Source organism: Contarinia nasturtii, unplaced genomic scaffold (genome assembly GCF_009176525.2).
Source record: "Contarinia nasturtii isolate CC-2019 unplaced genomic scaffold, AAFC_CNas_1.1 Cnas_scaffold_1964, whole genome shotgun sequence".
Lineage (NCBI taxonomy): Eukaryota > Metazoa > Arthropoda > Insecta > Diptera > Cecidomyiidae > Contarinia > Contarinia nasturtii.
In genome coordinates, this window is record NW_022199294.1 from 866,635 (window position 1) to 892,515 (window position 25,881).

At 34.7% G+C, this 25,881-nt stretch overlaps 1 protein-coding gene across 3 annotated transcripts in view; it reads left to right on the forward strand.

Moving 5' to 3' along the window:
* The first annotated feature begins 682 nt into the window (after positions 1 to 682).
* Positions 683 to 25,881, forward strand: part of LOC116347607 — a 92,105-nt gene continuing 66,906 nt past the window's right edge. For 2 of the 3 annotated variants that reach the window (XM_031778270.1, XM_031778269.1), the window contains exons 1-2: positions 683 to 1,251; positions 15,781 to 17,063. The gene's annotated coding sequence lies outside the window, so the exon portion shown is untranslated. The remainder of the gene's footprint in view (positions 1,252 to 15,780; positions 17,064 to 25,881) is intronic. The other variant, XM_031778271.1, reaches the window with a different exon arrangement.

Genomic DNA, 25,881 nt, shown 5'->3' on the forward strand with positions numbered 1-25,881 from the left:
CCTTACTGTAAAAACATTATCCATATCCACAATGCCATAAACAACATCGTCATTATTATAAGTACATATCGTTCATATGAATATTATTCAGTCTGTGTGCTATATTATATGCGACTATTGCCGCCGCTCATTCGTGTCTGCATGCTCTCTATCAAGCACACATATAGCACTCAATTTATTATATATCCATAGATTGGAAAGTGTCAACAACAAACTGCTTTCATTGTGAAATGCGCATGACAGTCGCCGCTCTCGCGAAGGAGAGAGAGTGTGTCTGTGCGATTCCAAGTTCGAAAATTTGTGTTCGCTTACACTGTGTGCATGAAGGATTTTCGAACATCGAATTGAGTGGAAGTAAAGCGACCATGCACTTGACTGAAGGATAAACACGCACACCATTGCAGACCAAACAAAAACAAAACAATTCAAACACATGTTCCATGTGTCGTTGCGAAAATGAGAGCGCATTTTGCCCCGAGTGCTTGTGTTGTGTCAAAATGAGAATAGAGAGCAAGAGAGAAAATTGGCTCTTCGAATAGTTGCCGATTCAAATGTTTTGTTGGTGATATTTTGCGCTCTCTCTCTATCTCTCGCTCGCTCCATGTCTCTCTCGGCACATTTTGACAGGCAACGTATAATACACAAGTCAATTGGTGAAACGAGAACAGTGATTGTGAGTTGGTGCTGGCGTTATGTTGTGGCATTTCCCATCTTCATATCGCTCGGCTCCGTTAGTTCTTGTTTGCCCTTCGAACCGATCAGTTGTTAGCTGTCAACTTGTGCAATAACAAAGAGAATAAAAAAAAACTATATGTCCGTGTAGTTAAAATCGATATAAAATAAATTACTTTTCGAATGGAAATATAAATTTTAATTAACAATAATTGTCAGTACGCGTGTTAAAATAACATGTTTTTTTGAGATAACATTAAAGAACATACAATTGTAAACAATTTTAATGAAGACTTTACGAAATTAAGGTGAAAAAAAAAACAAGTTGTAATTTTTAACAAACATTTGAATGCAATTCAAAGTTGATGTTTTTTTTTTGTTTCGGAAATAATAATAGTTTTTAAAGTGAAACGTGACGATAAAACATCGAATCAGTGTGTTATTTTACAATCTCAGTGTGTAACTAACTGAACGAGATTGTGTGGAGAGGAAAATTGGACACAAAAATGCGTTGCAAGACATAGAAAAAAGACAGAGCAAAAATTAACGACACCAACAGAATAATGAACTAATGGAATGGTGTGTATATTCGTATATATATATTCCTTACGTATTTAATGCAAAACAATTAAATTGAGTTATGATAATTGTTATGAGTTTTTCTTTGTTGTTTGCAATGTTGTTGTTCTTGTTTTATTTTCGTTATTGTTGTTGTTTTTTTTATTTCATGCCGTTTCGATGCTTTATGTTCGTTAATTCATTTTGGCATAAATTGTGTTTTCCATTCGCTACGTTCATGGCAGACAGATAAAATTCAAGGGGGTTGCAGAAGTGGTGGTGTTGATGAGTGTTGCAGTTTTTACCATTTTTATCGTTGAATCTCTTTAAGAGGTGTTTCAATGACTGTGCACATACTTGTAACTAGTGATTGACGGTTCTTTCTCTTCGCCAATTTCATGGGATCGAAATTACTGTGCACATACCAACAATATGAGCCATTGTTTACTCAATCTTATAAAAAAGTTTTTCGATTTGACGGTTATGAGCTACAATGAAGTAGCCACAATATAAACGGTTGGGGCGTGAATGAGACTGTGTTTGTGCACCCTTCAATGACCCAAAATTGTATTGATTCGGGCTTATGGGCATGCATTCGTAGCGTATTGTGAACAAATGATACGAGACTATCAACGAGACTGTACTAATCAAGTGCGGCAGTATTGTTTTCCTTACACCACAGGAATCATTTTTCTAAAAGTAGTAGAAAAACTTACACCCCTGTCGTTTCATGGGATTTATGAGCAAAAAAAAATCTTATCTAACGCAGAGTGGTCTGATATATGTTTGTTTTGATCACCATATTCACCAAAACCAGAGACAAAGAAAATGAGATAGAAACGTAGAAATTCTAATTAAATTTACCTGTGTCAAACCTCCTGCTGTCAAATGGAATTTATGTCCGCCGACACCACCGACAGTGCCAAGAGTTGGAAGCGTCTGTTTATTGTCATTTGAAATGTCCCCCGTTGTACATATCAACAATGTTTTCCAAAAAGAAATTTCAAATTAGATACACAAACAAAGACACACACACACACTCTCAAAAAGGCCAAATAAAAATCGAAATTCCATTGAAAATATTTACTTTTTGTGCTTCATGAATTGTGCGCTCAATTCAACGGGAAATATGAAATATTCATCAAGAACGTAGTACTGAAGCAGTGCTTTTGGGCATTTTTCAAATTTAGACAATGACAATAAATATTATGCGAAATTGAACGACCCTTGAAAACCTTGGAAATTCAGTTCGCTTCAGATGACTGACAATGAGCCTTGTTAATAAATTATAATATGTAAACTTCTAATTTGGCTTCGCATATTGAATACATTTCTGCCACGATACACGATTTAAATTCCAATGGCCATCATACCACTGCACACTGTATCTGTTTGCGGTAACATCTTTTCAATATCTACTCCATGCCGTTGTTGTTTTTTTTGTGTGTATCAATCGTTGTTATTTCTCATTTCCATCGTTTTTTGTGACCATCAGGTTTTTTCTGCTTTTCATTTCGTGCACTGTATAAGTATCAACCGCATTTGTATGTTTGGTATTTCTCCGATTCTTTTTGGTTTGTTCTCTATCTCTCGCCAACGCGTTTTCCTCCACTGGACCCATTCAAAATTGGACGCATTTCCATTTTCAATGGCTGAAATGCAATGAATCATTGTTTTCATTCGATATAAACTCGAAGAGTCGTCGAGAGTTGAATCCGAATGAGATGAAATTGAAAAAACAGAAGTATAAGATTCCAATGTACAACACACAAAGCAGCGACTGAAACAAATGACAAAAAAAAACCAACTATGTAACGACAATGAAAACGAGAAAGAGAGAAAATGATGTGAAAATTCATTTGTTGCTATTCTCGGTTGACGATTTTTTTCTTTTCTCCGATCTCTTTTGTTCGGAATTTTTTTGTGGTTCAGTTGTCAGTTTGTGTTGTTTTTTGAATTCCAATTTTTCAGTTTGAGCTCTGAATGCGACATTTTCACGTATCCGTTAAGCCTTCTTGTACGTCGATGGCGTTGTCGACTGTCGAGATGTATACGGTAAATGATGATGGTTTCTTCTTTTTTTGGTTAGTCGTCATCCTATTTCCCAGGCGTTGTTTTAAATTCACCCAAACAACGAAATGAGAATCGACTCAACGAATCTCGAAAACTAATTTATGTTTCACAGACGCACTCAATTTCCTGTTTCCACCATTGTTTTTCTTTTTCTTGTTTTGAGCTTTTTTCACTTCTTCTTCTTCTTTGCATTCACGCTCGTTTCGTGGTATCACACTGTGTTGCTTGTGCTGTATGCTCTTTTTGTTGTTGCTTGTGGATGTGTCGTCTGAACGACAAGGATCGTGACGTGTATATTTTGTGCAATTCTTCTGAATTTGACGATGGCAATACAGAGAATGTGATGCGCGCTTTAGCATTCCGAAACAATGCCATCATCATACTCAAAATGTATCAACGTACAACACACACACACACACACACAAGCTTGAAAATATTTCGGAAAATATATACTGTATCAAAACAAGCGTTTTGGTTTTCCTACACTTCAGGCATTCTTCTTTTATTATTATTTTTGTATTGTATGCTTCCGATGTTGATTCATTTTAAAGTGGAGCCTGAAGTGAATTTATTTGCGCACATCGTTACCCAAAACAAGCTCATGCACACACACATACACACCGTCATGCAATCAACCATGTAGATATATTTTCTTCGTTTTAACGTTTCATGTATGTGACAATGAGATCACTTGGTTGGTTTTTCACATGGAAAAAAGATGATGACGACGATAATGGTACAATTGACAATGGAAAGACGATGAGAAAAAAAAGAGAACTCACCCGCTTGTTCGTTCGTTTACTCGTACCCACCGTGAATGGTGGTTGAAACAACAACAATAAACCGTCATAATGGCACATATATTATGCGTAAAACGCGCCATTCGCCGTTGTTATGTTTCAGTTTATCAACAATATACTTTATAGCGATGTGAAAATTTGTGCATGACACAAGCAGATACATTTTGAGCGCATTGGGAAATATGTGCTTTTATTTTTATCTTTCGTTGCAAAAAGATCTCTTGGCAGCCATAAAACCATACCAACCATACAAACTCCAACTCATTCTCAATCCGTTCAACAAAAGATAGATGGCATAGCTCAAGAATTTATGTTGCATATTTTACACAAAAGCAAGTTTTTTTATTGCTCTCTCTCTATTTTGATGCAAAAAAAATAGTTATATCTCTTCGATGACACGAAATGTGTCGTCTGTATGTTTGTGCGTACGTTTGATACAAATAAAAAAAACCATAACAAATTCAAACTCAGTGTTTGCTAGATTCTTTGCATATTCGCATGCATCATTGGATGTTTAAAATGCTCTGTGACATTTCTCTTATTTGACGAACTGTCCTCTCTTTTTTCTCTCTTGTGGATGTGTACGCGAGAATGTGATGCATCATTTAAGCCATGAGCGGAATTGCGTCAACAAAGGCGCCTGAATTCATTAACTAGAGCAATGGATGGAGCGAATTTTGCCTTGATGACTATATAAATGACTATTTGAAAGCCCCATTCATCATAGCATCGCATGCGGAAACTGCTTTCATTAATGAAACTCTGAATAAATACCCGAAAAGCACCTGCCACCCGACTTCATTTTCACAAATTTAAAAATTGAAAGACTCACACGCATACAACCAAGCATTAACGTTCGAATGTGTTTGAAAATATTTATGGCGCACTTTCAATCGAAAACGTCTCTCAGACTTATTGAATATAAACGAAATGCCATTTCATAACGATGGATTTTTCGCAACGAGCATTTTTATTATCAATTTGAAGCGCATTTTACGATTGGAAAATTGTTGATGGCAGAGAAGAGAATGAGCAATAGAAAGGGCTCAAAGATCTCAAAGAGAAACAGAGAGACCGAGAACGAGAGAGAAAATATTCCAACTGAGAAAATTGAGTTTACTATAAATTTCCCCCTTTTGGCCGCGCGAACTCATTTTCTCTGTCTCTTCTCTCTCGTTATTATTCTTTTAGCAGTGAAATTGCATCGCGATGTACAAACAACTACAAATGGCAGAATGACTGCAAAATATGTGCCACATAAAAATTCTTTTCACTATTCGATGCTGTTTTGCCACTTTGTTATGCCGTATGCAGTATAGTGAGGTATCGATTGAGTTGCCCTCATTACGCGGTGTCCTTCAACATTTTCCAATGTAATACCCCGAACAAAAGAACCACCATCAAATGCGATTGTGTTAGCAAGTGATGTCGCAAATCTATCGTAATGCAGGCAAGAAGTTTTCACTCCCTTTCTCTTATACTCTTGACTCTCTGCAAAGGACACAAACTCGAAATGTTCAGTGAATCACTGCGAAAAGTCATGGCCATGCATAAAATGTTCACGACAACAAAAGTACGAACGATTTCATGTTGACGTTGTCGCGCCGCCAATTTCATTTCGCTAAATGTTTCGCAATTCATTTCGTAACCAATTTTGTATGAAATGTTTGAGTTTTTTTTTTCAAATGATTTTCTGGTTGGAATTCGATAATTACAGTGGTTATAACATATATTTTTTTATCGCGTATATTATCAGTAAATGTTAATGTTGAAATATTCAAATGGAAACGGCACTAAACAAATCCGTGAATCGAATAATTTGGCTGTTGTTGTTCTGGTCAATTATTGGTGATGGCCACCCCATTTGGTTGATAAAAACCACAATGCTCATTCTCTGGCTCAATGGTTGTTATGTAATTCATTTGACATGCCATTCTCATGAATCGGTAATATGAATATATGCTCTTGTTCACGTTCCACTCATGACATGCATGCCGGACATACCATTCTTTTTGTGGCGCAGTTTTTTTTCCATTTGCGTTCATCAAAAATAAACTCATTTCATAAATTGACGTTGATAATCGCTTGTCCATTTGGCGAACAGCACAAAATTCATAATTAATTTTGACATGCAGGTCATGCTGTTACAAATCAAATAATCTGCACATACATAAATTCAGGGATGCTCAAAAATGCTAACCGATTTGCATTTGCTTTGTTTCCATGGTTGTTGTTGTTACTCATGGATAATTTGAACGGACTTCATTTCGGTATCGCCGAAAAAGTTCTGATGGATAAATGAAAAGTATCGACAAAAAAGTGGATGCTTTTTTGTACCATTAAATGGCCGACATTTTCCCAATCAGACGAAAAAAAGCGAGATTTTATCTTTGAACTTTTGTTTTGGGAATTATTGGTGAATGAAAAATGATGTACCATCTCATCGCCTAGTCGATGTATCACTTGGAATGATAACATACTCTTTGAACTCGAAGCAATTATTTCAGTTGACGATAGTAAGTGGCAAAATCCCACTGGAAGCACGTATCAAATGAGAGATGAAACGGTTGCATGGGAGCAACAGCATATAGCGATTTGTCATAGTTTCTACTTGATAACTGTCAATTCTGATTGATAAACACCAAAGTGACTTGGTACATTTCGATTTATTTTCATTGTCAAACCCTGTTTGGTAATTACGTTGTTTTTAAATACTTTGTACCATCACCGCTTATAGCAGCGATGATGATTATGTTGATGGTGATTGTATGATGACAATTCGGCAATGACATCATCGTTTTAATTATTGTTATCAGTTTTATAATAATGAATTTTGATTCCACAATTCAATTTGATTACAATGAGTACACTTCGAAACGCCCGCACATATAATGAAATTTATTCAATTTATTAGCGCTTTGTTTGATAAACAATCGACTCATTTGCGGCGCGGTCTCTTTTTCCCCATTATTCTGCATTTAATGAATTGAAATTCTTCTGCTTTCCTTCGGAAGCGCGTTTGCTCCGTGTTTATATTTATAAATGAGCGAAAATTGGATGTTTCAACACAAGTGAAACGTGTCTCCGTGTTTTTTTTTTCTCGGAACGACAAACGGAAATAAAAACGTCAAATGAAAATCCAAGTTATATGTTGAACATGGTGAATGTAGTACGGTTGAATAACAATTTCTTTCTCTTTCATCTTCATTCGCCGAAAAAAGAGAAATCTTTCGCATCATAAAACAACGTGAAATGTAAACGAATAAAAAAAAAGATATGATAAGCGAAAAAAATGAGTCAAAAGATAAAAACCATTCGCATGCATGTCTTCATGAAATAGATATTAATTTACTGTAAAGTAAATAAAATGTGCGCGATTTTCTCATCTCTCAAAATAAACTGGCGCTGGCGAAACGACAAGGCGGGCAAAAAGCACAGCGGCAGAGAGAAAAGATTTAATAAAAATTTGAAGTGTAAATATTGTGCAAACGATGGTGGAATTGTGTGTGAGAAAAAGTGGAAATTTGTTCCGCAAAACATTTTGTGCTTAAACATCCACAATAAACACATGAAATTGCGAAATGTATGTGTGTGTTGAAACGCAGTATGTTTTTTCTACAAGTACAAGGGATTATTTTGCAGCTCTTCACATTTCGTGCAGTTTTCTTTTTCCGCTGAAATGAGTGAGCGCGTTACTTCATATATCTGCCTCGAATTTGTTGATTTTTTCTTCTATTCTTGTTTTTTTTTTCTATTCGGGTATGCTTGTTCGTTTGCCTCGTTCATTCATACTTTCGGGGTGTTTGCCAGCATTTTCGTCATTTCATTCGTCGTACGTGCCTGTGGATGTGTTCAAATATCACATGTAAAAATAATGCGACGAGTTGTTCGAGAATTTATTATCTCAGCTGTGAGTGTGCGCATTTTCTCTATAAAATTGAGCAAATACACAGATAGAGAGATGAAGAGACACCGAAAAAAGCGACAACAAAATAGAAAATTCCGTTTTTTTCTTCTTCTCTTGTCAGTGATTCCAATGTATTCGCTTCATGCATTCGAATCGGTTTGGTGGATTTCTTGTAGTGTCAGTAGTAGCAAAACCCAATTTGCCGGTAATCTTCCAGTTTTGACGTGTTTTTTTCTCTCACAATTTTTGTTGAGAGTGAATTTCCCCAATCTCTTTCTTTCTCATCCCTTTTCACTCTTTATCATTGCTATCATTGGCGCAAATGTGAAACGATGTAGATATGCATTCAGTTTTTAACCGTAAAAATGCTTTTTAAATATTTACAAAGCTGTTCACAGATGTTCAAAATCTACTTTGAAAATCCTCGTCAACTTAATCCACGGCTAGTCCTTTTTTTCATATTCATATATGCAGAATGAATCCCAAATTCTGAAACTACTGCTGCCTCAACGCAAATTATATGAAAATCCATCCGGAAATGGAAAAAAATCGCACACACACAAGGTTCATGCAACTATTCTTTCATGTTGCAAAATTAAAATGCTTTTGAATTACACGCATAATCCGAAATGCTTTCAAATTATTAAAATGTTGTAAATCTATATTGGTAAAAAGGGGCGATTTTATTTGCTTTAATAGTTTGCCTCGATAGAGATGGATTTAGATTGAAAATCCACAAAAATATACATCAAATTCAAATTTAAACGAACAGAGTTGAGAATACAATGTTCACCCCGAAAAGCCCACCGAATTATGCAAAATAAACTGAAAGCGGTGGCGGATGATTCAGCATATAATCTATATTTCAACATGTTGTTGAATAAAGTTCAGTGTATTTTATTTGACTTCTGTTATCAGGCAAAAAATGACCATATATAATATTTTTCTGTTTTTTTTTTCTTCTTTTTTCCCGATCGATTCGATCAAATAAAAATATTTTTCCAACGGTTCGTTTATCATTTTTTGCCCACAGCGATTTGATTTTCAATATTAAAATTTTTTCAATAGACTTTTCCGATATATGTGAAACGTATATGATTTATTTGTCTTTTTCAAGTCTTTGGCATAACTTTTACTGTTGAACGAACCGAAAAACAATTTACAAAATTATGTGGTAGGCGTTGTTCACTGAACGAACTTTTACCAATTCGTTTCATTGACGTACGCACAAGCGTATAAAACGAGATGTTTGACACCACAAACAACAACGAAACTCACGCTCTTTTTGCCAGAACAAGTAAATACTATTGGAAATGAAATGCCCCGTGAACAAAACAAAATACTTAAAAAGTTTTGGACGATTTTTTTCTTCTTCGCTTTTATTCCTCGATGGCATTGGTCCGAATCGGATTTGATTGCCGTATCTGCGAAAAATCGCCCATTGAGACTTGAATCGAAAAACTTTTTTAACGCTTACTTACTGTGCTCAATTGTTTTGCCTCCAAAGACGACGTTTGATGCCATTTAATTGCCAATTTAAAAAAAAATTGAAAAATCAATTTGCCATTTATTGTATTTTTTTTCTTCTTACAACTCACAATCAATTGACTTTCTTGTTCCAGCAAACATTTGCCATTGTATTCTGACTTTGGTTGCGTGTATTTGCGCACAGATCACGGAAGTAGTAGCCAAAGTACAATTTATTGCACCGTTTATTTGTTTGACGAACTTTGCGCGCAAGGTTTTCCACTTTGTAAACTAAACATTGTAGGTTATCAAGTTTACTTTGGAGTTTATTCAGGCATTTTATACGGTTTAAGGAACAGGCGGCAAGCTTCGGTAAATCAACATTAGCCGCATACAATGTTGAGAAAATTGAAAGTTTATTTATATACAATTACTCACTGCTAGTTATACATTTAAAATGTTAACACACACAAAGCAGCTCTGAAGTGGGTCACATTCGACAGCGAAAAAAGTTTTTCATTAAATTGCATGTTCTTGTTTTTTCATTCATACCGCTCATCTAACGAAAAATCTTTTCGTTTTTTTTTTTTCAAATAAAATTTTGCCTACCTCGGCATATGGTAGAAGCAAATATGAAAAAAACCGAGTTAATAAAATAATGAACAGATCTTCATTAAGCTTAATTACTTAAGTACATGTACAATAAAAATGATTTTTAAAGTGATAACAACACAAGTTCGCAATTTTCTCGAGTGCTTTATTTAAAAAGTGCATTAAAAACGGTGATAAAATCTGTAACTGACACACATATAATAACGCGGAAGTAAAACTCAGTTTTCAATGTGCACACACACACACATGAGTATTTGGCATTATATGAAAAATTAAAACGAAAAAAAAGTGTCTGCGCACTTATGTAGACCACTTTTTCCCCTATTACACGCTGTCCGTAAAAATTGAGTATTTAATGTACAATTTTCGTCGAAGAGAGCAAAGAGATGGTTAGCGAGGCGCGTGTGGAATTTGCAGCTTAATCCAGTATGTGAAATGTGAAAATGAAGCAAATTTTTAATTAATTGATCCGGATGGCAAGAGTGATTGCAATTTAAATGCGAATTTTGTTGAATGTGAATTTCACAGTCGAATAAAGTGAAGAATTTTATCATATCGATGGAATCAATTTGTAGGGAGAAGAGAGCATACAATTATGCGGCCCTTGGGTATGGAATGCAAATAATATTTCGATATAAATTGAGTTTAAGTTCATGAGGAGTTCATTCTTCGGGTCAATGTTTGGCCATTGAATTTCGAACAATATCAAATCACATCGAATCAGCCAGAAGAGCCTATCAAGCTTGTAAAATGTGTACATATCGTATGATGTACGATCGAATGAGGGGCCATTTTTGTTCAGCGGAAATTGCTTACGCTTCCGGTTCAATAGAATCAATATAGAATGCACTTACCAACTGCTCCATAAAATCGCATTCCAGTTAAAAATACACATGCACAAAACGTTCGATAACGTTGAATATAAATCTCTATTCGAAATGTTGTTTATTTCCGTGTGCTAAAGATGGAAAGATATGCAATTTATCTATGCAACCTGAATGGGGAATATTCACTAGGAAAAACACTCAATGAATACGTGCCATTTGCATCTGGTTTGTTCTTTTAAATTGTACAAACTACAGTAAAAAATCGAATCGGCAATACTTCACATATCTATACATACAAAAGAAGGAAAAAAAATGTTTTTCTATTTTACAGGAATGAAAAAGGAAAAAGAACACACACACAACACATGAGAATTTATGTGGGTCGTTCATTTCCTTTTCGATTCATTCGTTTTTCATTCAATATGCATAACATCACCTGATCACTGTTCATTGAACAGCAACCAAATACAAAAGTAAACATTCAAATAATATGGTGGTTAATACGATGGCAAAAAGTTTTTCATTTAAGTATTGGATACACAGAATATTTTCACCCACGAAAAAAAGGCAATTTGAAATACATTTTAAAGAACTTTGAGAAATTAGAACAAAGATTTTTATTAGATTGACGATATATAATATGTTATACGTATGAAGAAATGCACCAAGTTTTGATGTTCTCAAAATATGTTAAAAATAAACTTTTCGTCTACAACATATTTGCTTCCTTTTATGCTGGTGGTTCACATGAAGCTGAATTTTAATTCTAATGTTGCTCGGTTTAAAAGCAAAGACGTAAAAAAGCTTGAGAAATAAGATCCATCCAGAAACACTCTCAAAACACTGTTTCAACAAGTTTATTTTCTCAAGTGTACATTATCCAAACTGTAGCGACAGAATTTGAATATTTAAATGTTTCCATTTTAACGAGTAGCAAAAGTCGCGAAATCAGCTAATTTTCATTTAAAAAAAAAAAAAACAAAAGATTCACTGAACGTAAACATTTCAAAAATGCCATAATTCAGTTCTGAAAATATTCCTAATTTCTTCTAGCATTTCTTCCCGTCACTGTAACGCATAACAACTTTGAAAACAATACGACAGGTCTTGCATTTATTAAGTGTCATTCCAAAGAGTATATGCCATGTTCTAAAAATATAATTAATTTGAAACTCAGAGAACATAAAACCGAAGCTAAGTGGAAGAATTAAATAAGTCACTTTGTGATGAGTTGCTTTTTTCAAGTGCAATACTTTCAGTGTGCACTTTGCTACAAATAACATGTTCTGCACTTTATTCATTTGTTATTTAACTATTTCGCTCCGGTATACGTATATCGTGCGAAAATGAAAGTGAATAATCGTAAATTTAAATGTCATTTAACAGTTGGCATTTAACTTCACTATTCAAAAGTTATCTTTGCTTCAATTTAGAAAATAGCAATTGGACACGAAACGAAGATGGATGGCATTTTAATTAATTTGAGACTATATTTAAATATCGCTGCCATTACCAGCTTATAATATGTGTGCTATGACATATGCTTTTATCAGATTCACATTGGCTTGATTGGCTTAAATATAAGAATATCGGGCAGAAAACTGCCTCAATGTTGATAACAGACAACCACAAAAATGAAATATATCTTTTCGCTGTGCAAATTGTTGACTGTCACGCTCTAATTAGACTTTTAAAAAGCGAAGAAAACCTTCAGACAGTTTTCCAGCTGTTGTTGGGATGAAAGTGAGTCTTTTGCATATATTGTAATCCTTTTCATGTGTTATTCTAAAAAAAAATAGGTATTTTAATTCAACGCTGAAATGAAAATGGAAATAAATTGTCAAATTTTTGACAGCGTCTCGATAATAAAACATGGAATTGTACTTTTGTTTAATTCTTTTTTCAAATTTCACATTCCATGGACGAGAAATTTATGTTGAAAAACATTTCAGCAGAAAAGCAAACTAAATTGGGCAAGATATAAAGTGGTTTTTGCTTCGAAATATGAATAATTTATTTCAGTCAGAGTCATTTTGCTTGAAATTTCCGGCAGCTACGCGACATACTATTATTTTTGATTTGAGAATTACCGTTCATTAGGTTGCCAGTTTATGTCAATATGTCAGCGATAATCCAAGCCAGCGAGCAAAAATTTTCAGGGGGTTGAATTTGAACAACAAAAACAGCTCTAAAATCCCTAGCGAATCGAAAGATTTTCTTAAAAAAAAAAAAAAAAAAAAAAAAAAAAAACTGAAAAGCAAAAGGTCTTCATTTTTAAAATCAAAAACCATGGCAAATTCGAATAATTTCCGCGCGAAAAATTATTCTAATCGAAATCACAGAGGGTGTTAACCTCTCCTAACCCCCTTCGAACATTTCTGATCTAAGCGAAGCTTGATTTGCATAATGGAGACCATAAATTTGATGGCTTCAAAATTGATTCTGAAATTGATGAAGAAAAAGAAGTGAATATTATTTACATGCACAACCCAAACCTATTAAACCATGTATTAAACACCTATAAATAATATTTTGTTCGCCATGCGTAAATCATACAATTAAAATAAATACGATATTCTCGATATTATATTTGTATATCATTTTTGGTTGTTCGTCAACGAAAATACAAGCGTTTTTGTCGATTTGGTATCCAAGTCACGTTCCCCACAAGCCACACCGTGTTTTCAGTTTGAGATTTTTGTTTCCGCTTTCAGTTTCTCACCCTTGCACAATTTGGCCCTTTTTTCAACCGCGCACAACGGCCCAAGGCATTTACATAAATAACAAATGCCTCGTTTGCAATAAGAAACAACAAATCTATCTACAAAAGCATACAAATTATGGAATGGCACGCGACAATCTCTAAACTTCGTTTCAGTTTTTCTCATTTGCTTCCAAATTGTGTGTTTGTGTGTTGACTGGTTTCGTTTTCATTTTGACAAAGGATCGGATTGAGCGCAAGCACATTTTCGAAGCTTCACATTTCACCTCGTGTAGGCGACAAATTAATGTAACATGTGAAATGAGCGTAAATTTTAGCGTAGTATGCACGAACCACGAGTGGAAGTGAAGGAAATGCGAAAGGGGAATCCATGGAAACTTTTCGTTTTTGAAAGGATGTCAAATTACATTTGCTAATGTGTCAAAACAACAATCAACATGTTTCGAGATAAAGAAATATGCCCATTTTGCTTTCACCAAATAAAACTCACAAAAACATTGAATTGTTGTTGGCCTTTTTTGCCTCCAAATAAAATTCCACACAATTTTTCGATTTGCCGTTGAATTTCTTCATCTCGAAAGCAAAGGTGATTCCTTTGAAGAACTTTTCACGGCATCTGAACAAAAAAAAGTAAATTTCAAGAAATTCTCATTTAAAATTGATGGAATTGCTTCCAAATAAGTCTTCGCCTTCAAACGAAATCAAATTTCGAATTTTCTTGACTTTTCTTTCGTGTAATCGAAACATAATTTTACCAACAAAAATGCGATTCGTTCGATTTCTCGGTATTTCAAGTCAATTACAGACGCGCAAACAAAAAAAGAATTACGTAGACTGCTTATTTATATAATTTAAATTACAGAGGCTGACCAAATACAAAAATAGCCCATTAAAAAAGATGTTAAGCGCACATTCAAAATACGTGCCGCAGAGGACTTTCCGTTGAGTATAATATATGACACATGTGTATGGCTCGAAGTAATATGGCGAATGCCAAACCGAAACTAATCCAAGTGGCTTTTGGGTAAATCCGACAACCAACAATATACGATAGTTCGGAAATGTTCTGCTTCGAGGGCAATGGCAATATGAATCGGCCGATATAAAAAAACCCTATTTCTCTCTCTCACACTTTCACATAATTCATACACACAGTGTCCCAGTGTTTTTGGTTGCTACGGTTTGGCCCGATTTAATCGTTGAGTTTGGGTTCTTATGGTAACTTGCGTCTTTAACGTCACCAATTTCGACTGCTACAATGTGTACGACAAAAAAAAATCGATCTCAAATTACGGTACAAATTTTTTCGAATATACACCGAAGACTAGTAATTTCGTCATGCTGATGCATCGAAGCGCTACAAATTGACAACAATTAACGGTATTCAATAATGAATATTTAAGTATTTGATTTGCGTTTCGGCGTATTCACATCGAAGTAGAATCACGTATAGCTGGAAAGCTTACGAGGGAAAGAATGTGCTATTAAGCTCACCATAATCCTTTTGTTCTTTTTTCGTTGCTACGATGTAATGTGGTTTACATTATTTATAGTATCAACAAACACTCATTCTCTGTCGAAAATTACATTCGCGCCGAGACTTGGCCTTGTGCACCAAAACACCGAAATGGCTAGATAAACCATTCAAATATACACAATAGATAATAATGGACACCGGTGGAAAAGTGCATAGGCTTACATCGACTGACATTCATTTTTGGTCGAATCACTGTAGGTGTATCAATGAAGCCGTGTCATTTTGTAAATACCAGAAGAAGCAAAAAAGCATATCACACATAGTGGAGAGAGCCCCGAATTCATGCCGAATCAAATGGAAATGGAATAGCTTTGTTTGTCGTCATTCGACTCGGAAAATACGGCTTTTGCTAGACTTTCAAATATATTTTTGGATGAAACATAGTTTTTTTGCCATTTCTTATTCGCTGTTTTTCTATATCTGTTTATTCAGTTGCTGTATATCTATATATTCGGTTTTTATTACGTAATTTAGCCATTGGGGTTAGTGTTGTACAATGTGAACCCTTAACAATTTCAACATTTTCTATTCCATTAAGCTTTCTATATCATTCATATGTGTTCTATTCATTCTCTACTTTGTTTTCGTTTTTTCCCCTGGTATAGTTACTGCTGCAAAACACATCGACACAGAGTGAGTTTGGATAAAATTGGTTAAATCGATACGCTTCACAGCAAAAAAAAACGTTATATCGAATGCCTGACGATAATAATGACATGTGAATAAAGCGAACACTTTGGCGGTGATATATACGACTGACATTTGCATGTTTCGAATCACATTTGAATAATGAATTCTCATTTTTGTCCATGCGAATGCAAAAATCAATGCTAAAAAGTCAATGGTATGCGTCCATATAATGAGTTTATAATTTAAAGAGTGCATAAAATTCGAGTGATACGAATAAAAATTGCGCCCGTTTCAATTTCCGGCGTATTAAATTATCGTCAAAAATCAACAAAAACAACGACACCGCGCTCGAACCAAAAAATTGCCGATAATTTATATTTAAATATATATATCGAATTAATTGATGATATCGCTGAAAAACACCGGAGCCGAACTCATTCACGTACAACATTTGGATCATATATTTATTGAAGCATCAAATGGAATAGATCAACAATATAGACAGATAGATAGCTACATGTGTGACAGGACTTAAAATTAAAGCTCGCACACACACACATTCACATCGAATACATGGATTTATTTAATTGTTCAGACAATTTCGTGATTATTATAAATTGATGGGAAAATAATGATACAACAACAGCTACAACAATTGAAATAACGAGATAAAATATACGTGCAACAGCCATCAATCGAGAAACGACAAAAAAAAAACGTTCATATAAATCCGGGACATGAGATTTAATGTGCAATTTATAAAATTTTATTGATTGCATTTTATGAGGATAAAATGAAGTGTTGTTTGACATGAGAGAGTGAGAAAGAGAGAAAAAAACTTATTCGAACGCAATAAATTTTTACATAAAGATCACATTTTACTGCGTGAATGCGCACACCGCACATAAATTTAATATGAATTGACGTGAACCAACGGAAAAAGAAAAAAAAAACAATATATTTCAATGAATTATTGATCAAAAGTGTCATCAAATATGTTCAACCTATTCAATTAAACAAATTGACATGAACGAACAATAAAAGAAGAGAAAAAAATCAACTTTAATAGCCGTCAAATACACTTTCTCTCAATAATTGAAAATTTAATTGTTTTTCGAATTTATAAATTGACATTTTCAAAAACAACCGAAATATTCACAAACATTAAAACGTTGTGTGCAGTAAATTTCTATTTTTGAGAGCATTTGAAGCTGAAAATAAATTTTCCGGCATTTGAAACAAAAATTATTCAAACGAGGTAAGTCAATGAAATTGTTATACATATTATATTGGAATTCTTTGTGGAAATGCCAAATTGAAACCGTATGTTGATAAATGGGTTGTGGAATATCGCTATTTCTCGGATCTTTTAAAGTAATTTGCGCAATGTTGTTCCATCAATGAAAACATTAAGAAGAGATAAAGGAAGAGCATTTAATGAGGGTTGAATAACAAATTAAAGCCAATAAATTGATTGGGCCTTAGTGTTGGAGTGACATCGACATCGCAATATACCATCCAATTTTATATACGGAAGAGATGATGATCCGCATATTTACTCAAGGCAAATATAATTTATTTGCAATAGTTTTCACTCTATTATATTGTCATTTATGAGGAAAAAACATCGATTCCGCATCGTTGCCAATTTCACATGTGTGTGCACATTATTATGTCCCGTTTTATGACGTATATCTATATAAGCTGCATTAAGAGCATGGCTCATCACCGATATCACCAATTTCATTGTTCTTTAGTGGACAACGGACACAAGTGATATACGCAAAATTTTCAATTCAGTTTATTTTTAAACATATAATCCCTTTACATATTGTCGATTATACTTCTAATTAATGTGATAAGTCTGGAAGTTATTCAGTGCATCCATTGTATTTCGACATATCGACTTCGTCATGCAGAAGGCAAGTAATCCATTTAATCGACTATATGCATTCTACGGTGTGTGTGTGTGTGAAACGCAATGAACTTTGGAATTTACTCAATCGATCAAAATCGTGCATCAATTATTTAAGCGTTGAATTTATGCAGTGTAAGAGCGCACCAGGATAAAACACAGATCGAGCCAGACAAGAGGAGTGCACGAACAGAGAGATACCAACGGAAAAACGAGATAGAGAGAGAGAGAGAGAACCTTCGGATTAAAGCATCCGCCTGATAATAGAGTTTCACTCGATATGGTTCATAGCAAGAAATATACAACCAAAGCAAATTGTCTCTTGGCATTCAATTAAGACATCGGATGTTGGTAAATGCCACCCGCATTTCTGTCGCTTGTCTTGCATTCAAGCATATCAAATGTGTTATTTGTTTAAACATTTTATCTCGCAGCATGCATACACACATGCGAAAACGTTGCTCTTATATTGTGAATAGGTTTAATCACTCATGTCATTTTGGTTTAAAATACCCGGAATCTCATTTTCGTATCGAATTCAAGAAAGCACCATTGAACAAATTTATAGAAAGATGTTTTGGTGAAGAAGTTTCTTCGGTGGTTTTTGGTTGAATGTCTCATTTTAGTAGTTTTGTGACATTGAAAAAACATTTAATTGAAATTTTCCACTAAGATGCGCTCACATAAACCCCATTTGCCATGTCAACATTCATCTTTGTTGCTTTTTCGGCAATCAACACCCAGAAATCGGAAATGTGTGATTGCTTTGCCATTCAACGTAAAATAAACAATTTAAATAATGCGTGGTTTATTTGTATGTTTATTTGAGAGTTGGTGCGGGAGCGAGAAAGAGTAGGTGTATATTTGGTTAATGGTTATGGTATGTGAAGTTCATTTTCGATTACAAAATAAAATGTGCACCCTTCGTTCTTCTCGGAAGATGATCAACGTGCCATGATCTTTACTAAAAATCACACATCGCAAGCTCCACACCTCCGAATGAACGAAGTAGAACAACGAAAACATTCCAACCTTTAAATAAATACAATTCCATATGACACCCGCTTTGAATCCAATTTCCCATGGTTTCCAATTCGTTCTGCCATTCTTCTTTCGTTAGCTCTTTCTATCTCCATTCAAATGGTGTATGCGTTGCGTGTGTATTTCGCACCCATTTTGCTATTCAATTTCAGTTTATTTTCGCTTCCCTTAAGCCAAACGTTATTGTGTAGATTTTCGTGTATCGGGTTGCCAGTGTTATTTTCACCATATAGTATAAAAATATCCAATGCAAATTATACATCGGCTTTCATCGCATAAATAATTCAGAATTTATTTCTATGTTTGGCCATATTTCATGTGGTTGTATAGCCGTTTTTTTTTTGTTCTTTCTCATCATTTCGGTGGAATGTGTTGATAATTTAATGTACGCATGCCATTGTTTGCGAACCATTTAAAATGAACAAAAATAATGCGCGGTTACGCAGCATGCACGAAATCTGATAATAAATACGATTGGCAAAGGATGTGTGTTTCAACACAAATGCACAAATAAAATCGAATGAAATATGAAATAAAATAAAAGAGTTTATTTTCAAAGCGAGTAAGTGGTTGTGCGCGCGATGATAGATGAGGATGAGCAGAGAGGTGGCGGCCGAGAAAATGGCGCACAAACCACAACCATCCATGCATGTTGAAGCATTTTGATGCTTTATTTGTGCTCATTTGTTTGATGATAAAGAGATTCCAGTTCCCCGCCAGGCTGCAGCTAACTGGTCAGGTGCTGCTGCTACGGTGAACAACAGCAGCCGGTACGTTTACATTGTGTTCACACAGTCTACAGCTGCTCGAATAGCAGCAGCTATCCGGTTACCTCTTTAAAGACCATGCCGAATAGCAGTCGGTATTCATTAAGTCGCCTACAATCTCAAGCATAAAAAACCATGAATCAGGCTTACATTTTCATTTGTTGGTATAAGAATGTTGGTTGAATTCTTTGTACATTAACATTCACAGTTTATACAGGCAACCAGATAATCACAGACTACAATTCTTTTTAGCAATAGGCAACATCGACCATACTCATTTTGGATGAAGTTTACGAATTTAAAAGCAACCAGGCATTGCTTAATGTGAGTAGTTTTGTTTTAATGTGAAACACTTTCACTAAATGCCAATTCATTCAAATAAAATAGAAAAGGACATACCACACGCGCACACATACGAGCGCGCTCACACACGCATCAATGGTGAACAAATGAGAGATTGGAATAGAGTTCAAAGTTGGCAGTGGTACTGAAAACACGTACACATCTCACCAACCGGAGAGAACAAACGAGAGCAAAAGAGTGGTGTTAATTTGCAAAATGATAAAATGTTAGCTAGCTAGATGTGGCTACGAAATGTGTTTGCATGATGGCATTTTACAACGCAAAATATTTCACCGAAAATTTAAACAAATGTGTTTGTAAAGCGCTTTGTTGCATAGTTTTGGTTGTTTTAAATGCTTAACATGTATAAACGAGAGATAGAAAAAGCATGCTATTGCGTATGGCTTCACGCAAAATGAAAAAAAAAAAACAAAAATGCCCCCTCATTTGTATGATGTTTTGTGTTTGCCAAATAATTTTGAGCGCATGCATTAGACTTCATTTAACATTTGTCTTTGGCGCACTCAAAATAAATAACAAATAATACAGAGAACCAAAGAGATAGTCGTTGTACGTGATGGTAAAAAGAGGAAGCATTGTATTTCATGTTAAATTAACTACACTTTCGGTCTCTGTCTCCCTCTCTTGTTCGCTTCTCTCGGTGAAAACATCGAAAATTTATTTTCTAACTTCTGAAAAAAAAAACTGGCAAAAAAGGTTCTCACATCCGTACAATTAAAGACTATGTGAACACATTTGTTGGCATTCCATACAAATACGAGAGGCAGACATAGTCAGTTGCTGTTGCCGTCGAGTAATAACATAGCAAAGCAGCAATTACTTGGCTATTGCGCTTTTGTTCGATTCTTTTGTCATTTTGGCTCGATATTTTGGTGCGACAACTGAGGGTTCGAGGCGTACATCAGGCAAATAATTTTCCAAAATACCACTTTCCACAACAACATTTTTCACGCATACATACATAAAGACAGAGAGAGACACACAAAGTAAAAAGTAATATATGAATATCAACCCAAACAAGCGCGCTTCAGTTCATTTATACAATTTATATGCGCCACTTTTCGCATAAATAAATGAGGTAAATGAATGAGTGGAGCCGAAACTGAAATGGAAATGGAAAAGTGGGAGAAAAATTATTATACGACATGCCATATGAAAATTCATTTGCGTCCAAATGATTGGGTTATAATGTGCCGAACATTCATTTTGAGTACAGAAAATAAATCGCTTTTAATACGGTGTATGTTTCTTTTTGTACGAACGACAAAAGCATAGCCGACCACTAAAGAACGACGCAAGAGACGAAACGACCCAATTTTTCGTTGGCTATGTTTTTAAGTGCGCAAAACTAGTTATTATACAAAAACGCTTGTGAAAATTACTGGGTGTCTAGCTTTCAATTCTATCATGCACATATTCGCACTCTTTGGTTTACTTCGCATAGCACAAATAATGCTTTTTCTCTGTCCACTTGTTCCGCAATGTATTTATCCATTCAATGGCATTTCGTCCATAATACATTCCGAACTCTGTTTGGAAATGTGTTGAAAAAAAATCTATAATTTTTTTTTCTCGTATCGATTATTTCACAAGTGGATTTTTATTTGACTTTATATTTCTTGTTAATGGGGATGTTTTTATTGGTGCCGGTGCTGGTGTTGATTGCGCTGCCGTTGATGCCATTCGGTTATTGCCGGTGCTGTTGTTGGTTGATGCATTCAATCCGATGGTATTTGCTTCCGATGTTGGTATTCATTTTATAAATATTTTCCATATATCGATTACCAACAAGCAAAAACCAATTTTCAATCCTTTAAAGCTGGACGTAAATTACGTTCAGCTTATTTTCCCTCTCTCTCCCCCGCCCATTCCGATTTTCTCTGTCAGTCTCTTTCTCCCTCATTTTCACTAGCTATTTAAGCTGCGCACAAAGTGTTGTATAACATAGGCTTGTTGTTTGAACGTGTTCGCTTGTTTCGTATTTTTTTTCTTCATTTAGTCGGTTGGTATCGAATTCCACTATTTGCGTTAAGAGTTAATAATCTATGAACATGATATCGGTAATGTTTTACCAAGCGAATTACGGATGGAAATGGCGTGGTTTTCAATAACAAGGCGATTCAACCAAATTCTGTCTCCCTCTCACACACATACCCACACACAGCCAAATCGATATATTCCTTTTACATTGTGAACACAAATTGTGTTTCACAACGCGTGGACTTAAACTGTTGAACAAAGTACAACAAAATGAAATTGAACGCGATTCCGGTATGTTGTATCTCTTGGGCGAATGAACGTAATCATGCTATCATTTTGCGATTCCGTTTAAGTGGATGGCAAAGCAGTGCTTTTTCACGGAAAAACCCAATTAGGGAATGAATAAATCTTCAAAAGTTCTTTCAAGCACCCAATAAATTATCCAATCGTATTTGAATTAAAAGCGTCACGCTTTTTTTTTGCATATTATGAAGGGTCAAATGCTGCGTTTTTCCTGATTTGTAGTTTGATATTTGTTTAATTTTCATACAAATTGAAATGAGGATGAATTTATTTCAATGAATCTTCAACAAAAAAAAAAGAAAAATTGTATTTCTATGCGACAAATGATAGGTAAACATTGGTCCGAACGACCAATGAATGAAGGTCGAGTCTAAAAAAACACCAACTCAATTATCGCTGAAATGAAATAGAACGGTTTTTCGAAAAGCACATATATATATTTTTATTATTAACACCAAATCAAAATGAATACAGCTAAATAAGGAATTGTTTGTGAGCTTGTTCGTACAAACCGGTCATCGAGCAGATTGAATAATACTGTATGCAACGTGAGTTAAGCTGGGCACAGCACATATAACACAAACATAAACTATCAGATAGAAATTCGTTACTCGGATAACCAGGCGGCAAAGTAAAAAAAGAAATCAAAGAGAAAAAGTGAAAGAGAGAGAGAATTTCGTTCACACACTCAACTCAACATATCACATACGAGCAATGTTTGTCATTTTTGCTTTTTTCCCACAAAACTCGTAGCTTTCGTCTACATGAACGCACAGATATTAAATACGACAGTACACCAAAAGTTCTCGTCGTCGTATTTGTCGTGGTTGTGTGCTTTTTTTTTGCTCACTCAGACGGGTCGCACGACTTGCGGTCGAAATGGATTCAATATTTATGTCTGTGTACAGTGACATGTTTGGGGTTCAGAGGGAAAAATTAAGCCAATGTGTATACTTTAGGATTGGTTACAATCGTAAGCTTAACTACATTAACACACACGTTATTTTATAGATTTTCACCCCGGTTTTTTTCCTGCTGCTGCTATCGTTGTTGTTTTTGATTCCATGCTACAGAGATACCAAATGAAATTGGCATTTCAAGCAAAAAATGTCCCACTGAAATTGTATCAGCAGAACTCTGTCTGTGCGCTATTTTTTCTCTTTCTCTCTCTCCCCACCCCTCTTTATATTTCTCTTATTTTGATGTTATATAAATAGAACTGAAGTGCACACAGCAGCGCAATAAACAATGTTTTAATTATTTGGTTTTGTGTCCTTTTCCCAGTATTTCGGCTCCATTTTTCGTTCTCGTCTTTTTCCTCCTGATTCCGGCTTATTTATTTTAATTTCAGTTTTTATTGACATTTCATATTTCAGCGCCGTTTGTTTTTTGCGCCTGTGTATACATTTCATATCATCAAAAACAATTTCGTTGCCAACGATCTCGAATTTACGTGCCGCTTATAAAATGCCAACGTTGCATGTAAATGTATTGCGGTGAAAAATGGCCACAAAAATGTGAACAAAGTGAGATCATATTTCGCGTATAGATGGACGATGTGTGTATTGCAATCAAATTCTCTTTCAGACTATTAAAGAGCTTAAATGTGATCAACTGTTATGCGACTTCTTTTTATAGCAATTGTCATTGATAACATCAACCGAATACTCCCTGCGGCCATTTCAACCATTGAACATGTTTGATAAATGCGAATTCAATCATTTTGGTGAATGCAGTGCATTTTTTTGCTCTCTTCAATTTTCAGAAATGGAATGTTTCGGGGTAGACCACAAAATTGTTGTCACACATTCTGAGTCTCTTTTTTGTTGTGGTACGCGTTCATCACGAGTTGTGTTCACATTGGGATTTAGGAAGTTTCGTGGCCGATAATGTTATTACACAGCTTATCCGTGTTTGATAGCAAACAAATTACTCACATAATTTCCTCAACATCGAATTTTCCCATCAAAATTATCGGCTAAAATAGCAGAACAAAACTTTTTCTCAATTTGAAATTCGGTCAAAAAAACTGGCGAAGCTAAAATGAATGTGCCTTTTTTCCACATACAATGAATATTCCATTTATTCAAATGAACGGAGCTTAATTTGGCTAAAACGTTTTTAATTAGAATCATGAATTATTTACTGAGCACAGTTTTGCGTTGGAGGCCACGAACAATTGCAATATTAAATTCAACAGAGCTCAAAGAGAATTTGAGCATGTGAGAATATCGATTTTACTTTGCATTTCGCATCCGAATTAGTACACATAATTCATGCTAACAAATGGAATTATTAATCATAATAAATAAAGTGTGTTTGCTGAAATCAAAGCGGAACTGTTTGAAATGTTCATCGATTGAATGGAATATCGGATCGGATGTTGTGCGTTCGTTTGTATGAATAAGGAGATTTCGGTCGGTAAATAAATAAATCGCGATCGATGCGAAAAGCAATTATAATGAGATCGTTTTGGAGAATGCTTATTCAATACTCATTTGAATGCACATAATTTGAACATTTGTATCAACTATTTCCGAACTGATGAAGTTTAAAGTGAATGATAGCGTTTCTAAAACTTAAAAAAGTCTTTATTAAACGAATGTTTGAATATTTCAAATTGCGATAATATATGTGTGCATGACCACAAGGTGCATTGGTTTTGGAATTAATTCAAAACTATGAACACAAATATTTTGAGTTAGAGAATTAAATATAAATTCCATAAAATGTTGTGGCATGAATATTTGGAATTTACGTAGGTCCAGTCTCTCCATTTGTTCCGTTCTCATTGGAATGTCGTCCTTTATGTCAAACCTATTTGAGAAAATTGTGAGCCCGTAATTAATACACTGCATATAATTCATGATAGGGCATGTTATGCAAATATAAAATGTTGCACATTATTGCATCGATCGATGCAACGATAAATATTTATTTACATGTTATCGGCTTGCAACAAAAATGTATTCGTGTACACGCATCAAAAACCAAATTCCAATGCAATGCGAAGGCACAACACAAAGGACAGCTAAACAAAAAGCAAAATGTAAATATGGGTTTTCTTACAACTATATATATGTTACATAATTTGTCATATGTTTTCAAATCGAAAATGGTTGCAATCGAAATCGAATGCTGTTCCGATTGTTATGTATTGCAAAATGCTTTTACAGTCATTCATTAACCGCCAATGGCAATAGAAAGTCCGTGCGTATTTTCCTGTGTGAGCGTGCGTGTATGTGATTTGCTATGGTCATTAATGTGTATGGAAGTTTCAAGTAAATAATCCAATACATATTTTGACTATGAACGAAAATTGAAAGTACAAGCACTATTCTCGGATACGAAACCAATAAACAAGCAACAACGATTCAATAGCACAGCAATGCTAATTTATTACGACTACGGTTCAATTTATTGTACACTCCACTTCAAACAATAAATAAACATGGATCTCGGCTTTGAGTAAACAGATGTTTTTTTTGAGTTCAGGGATAACCGTTTTGCTTTTGCCAGACACTGATATCTATTACATTATTTATACACAATCAGTTCATAAAAATGGATATACATTCTTGGTGTTGATCAATGTTATATTTCTTTTCAAAAGGCGCATTTTTTCAGATCAAAATTGATGATGGTGAGCGAAAAAAAAATAGCTGACTGCCACACAAAAAAATTAAATTGTTTATCCACTCAACTCA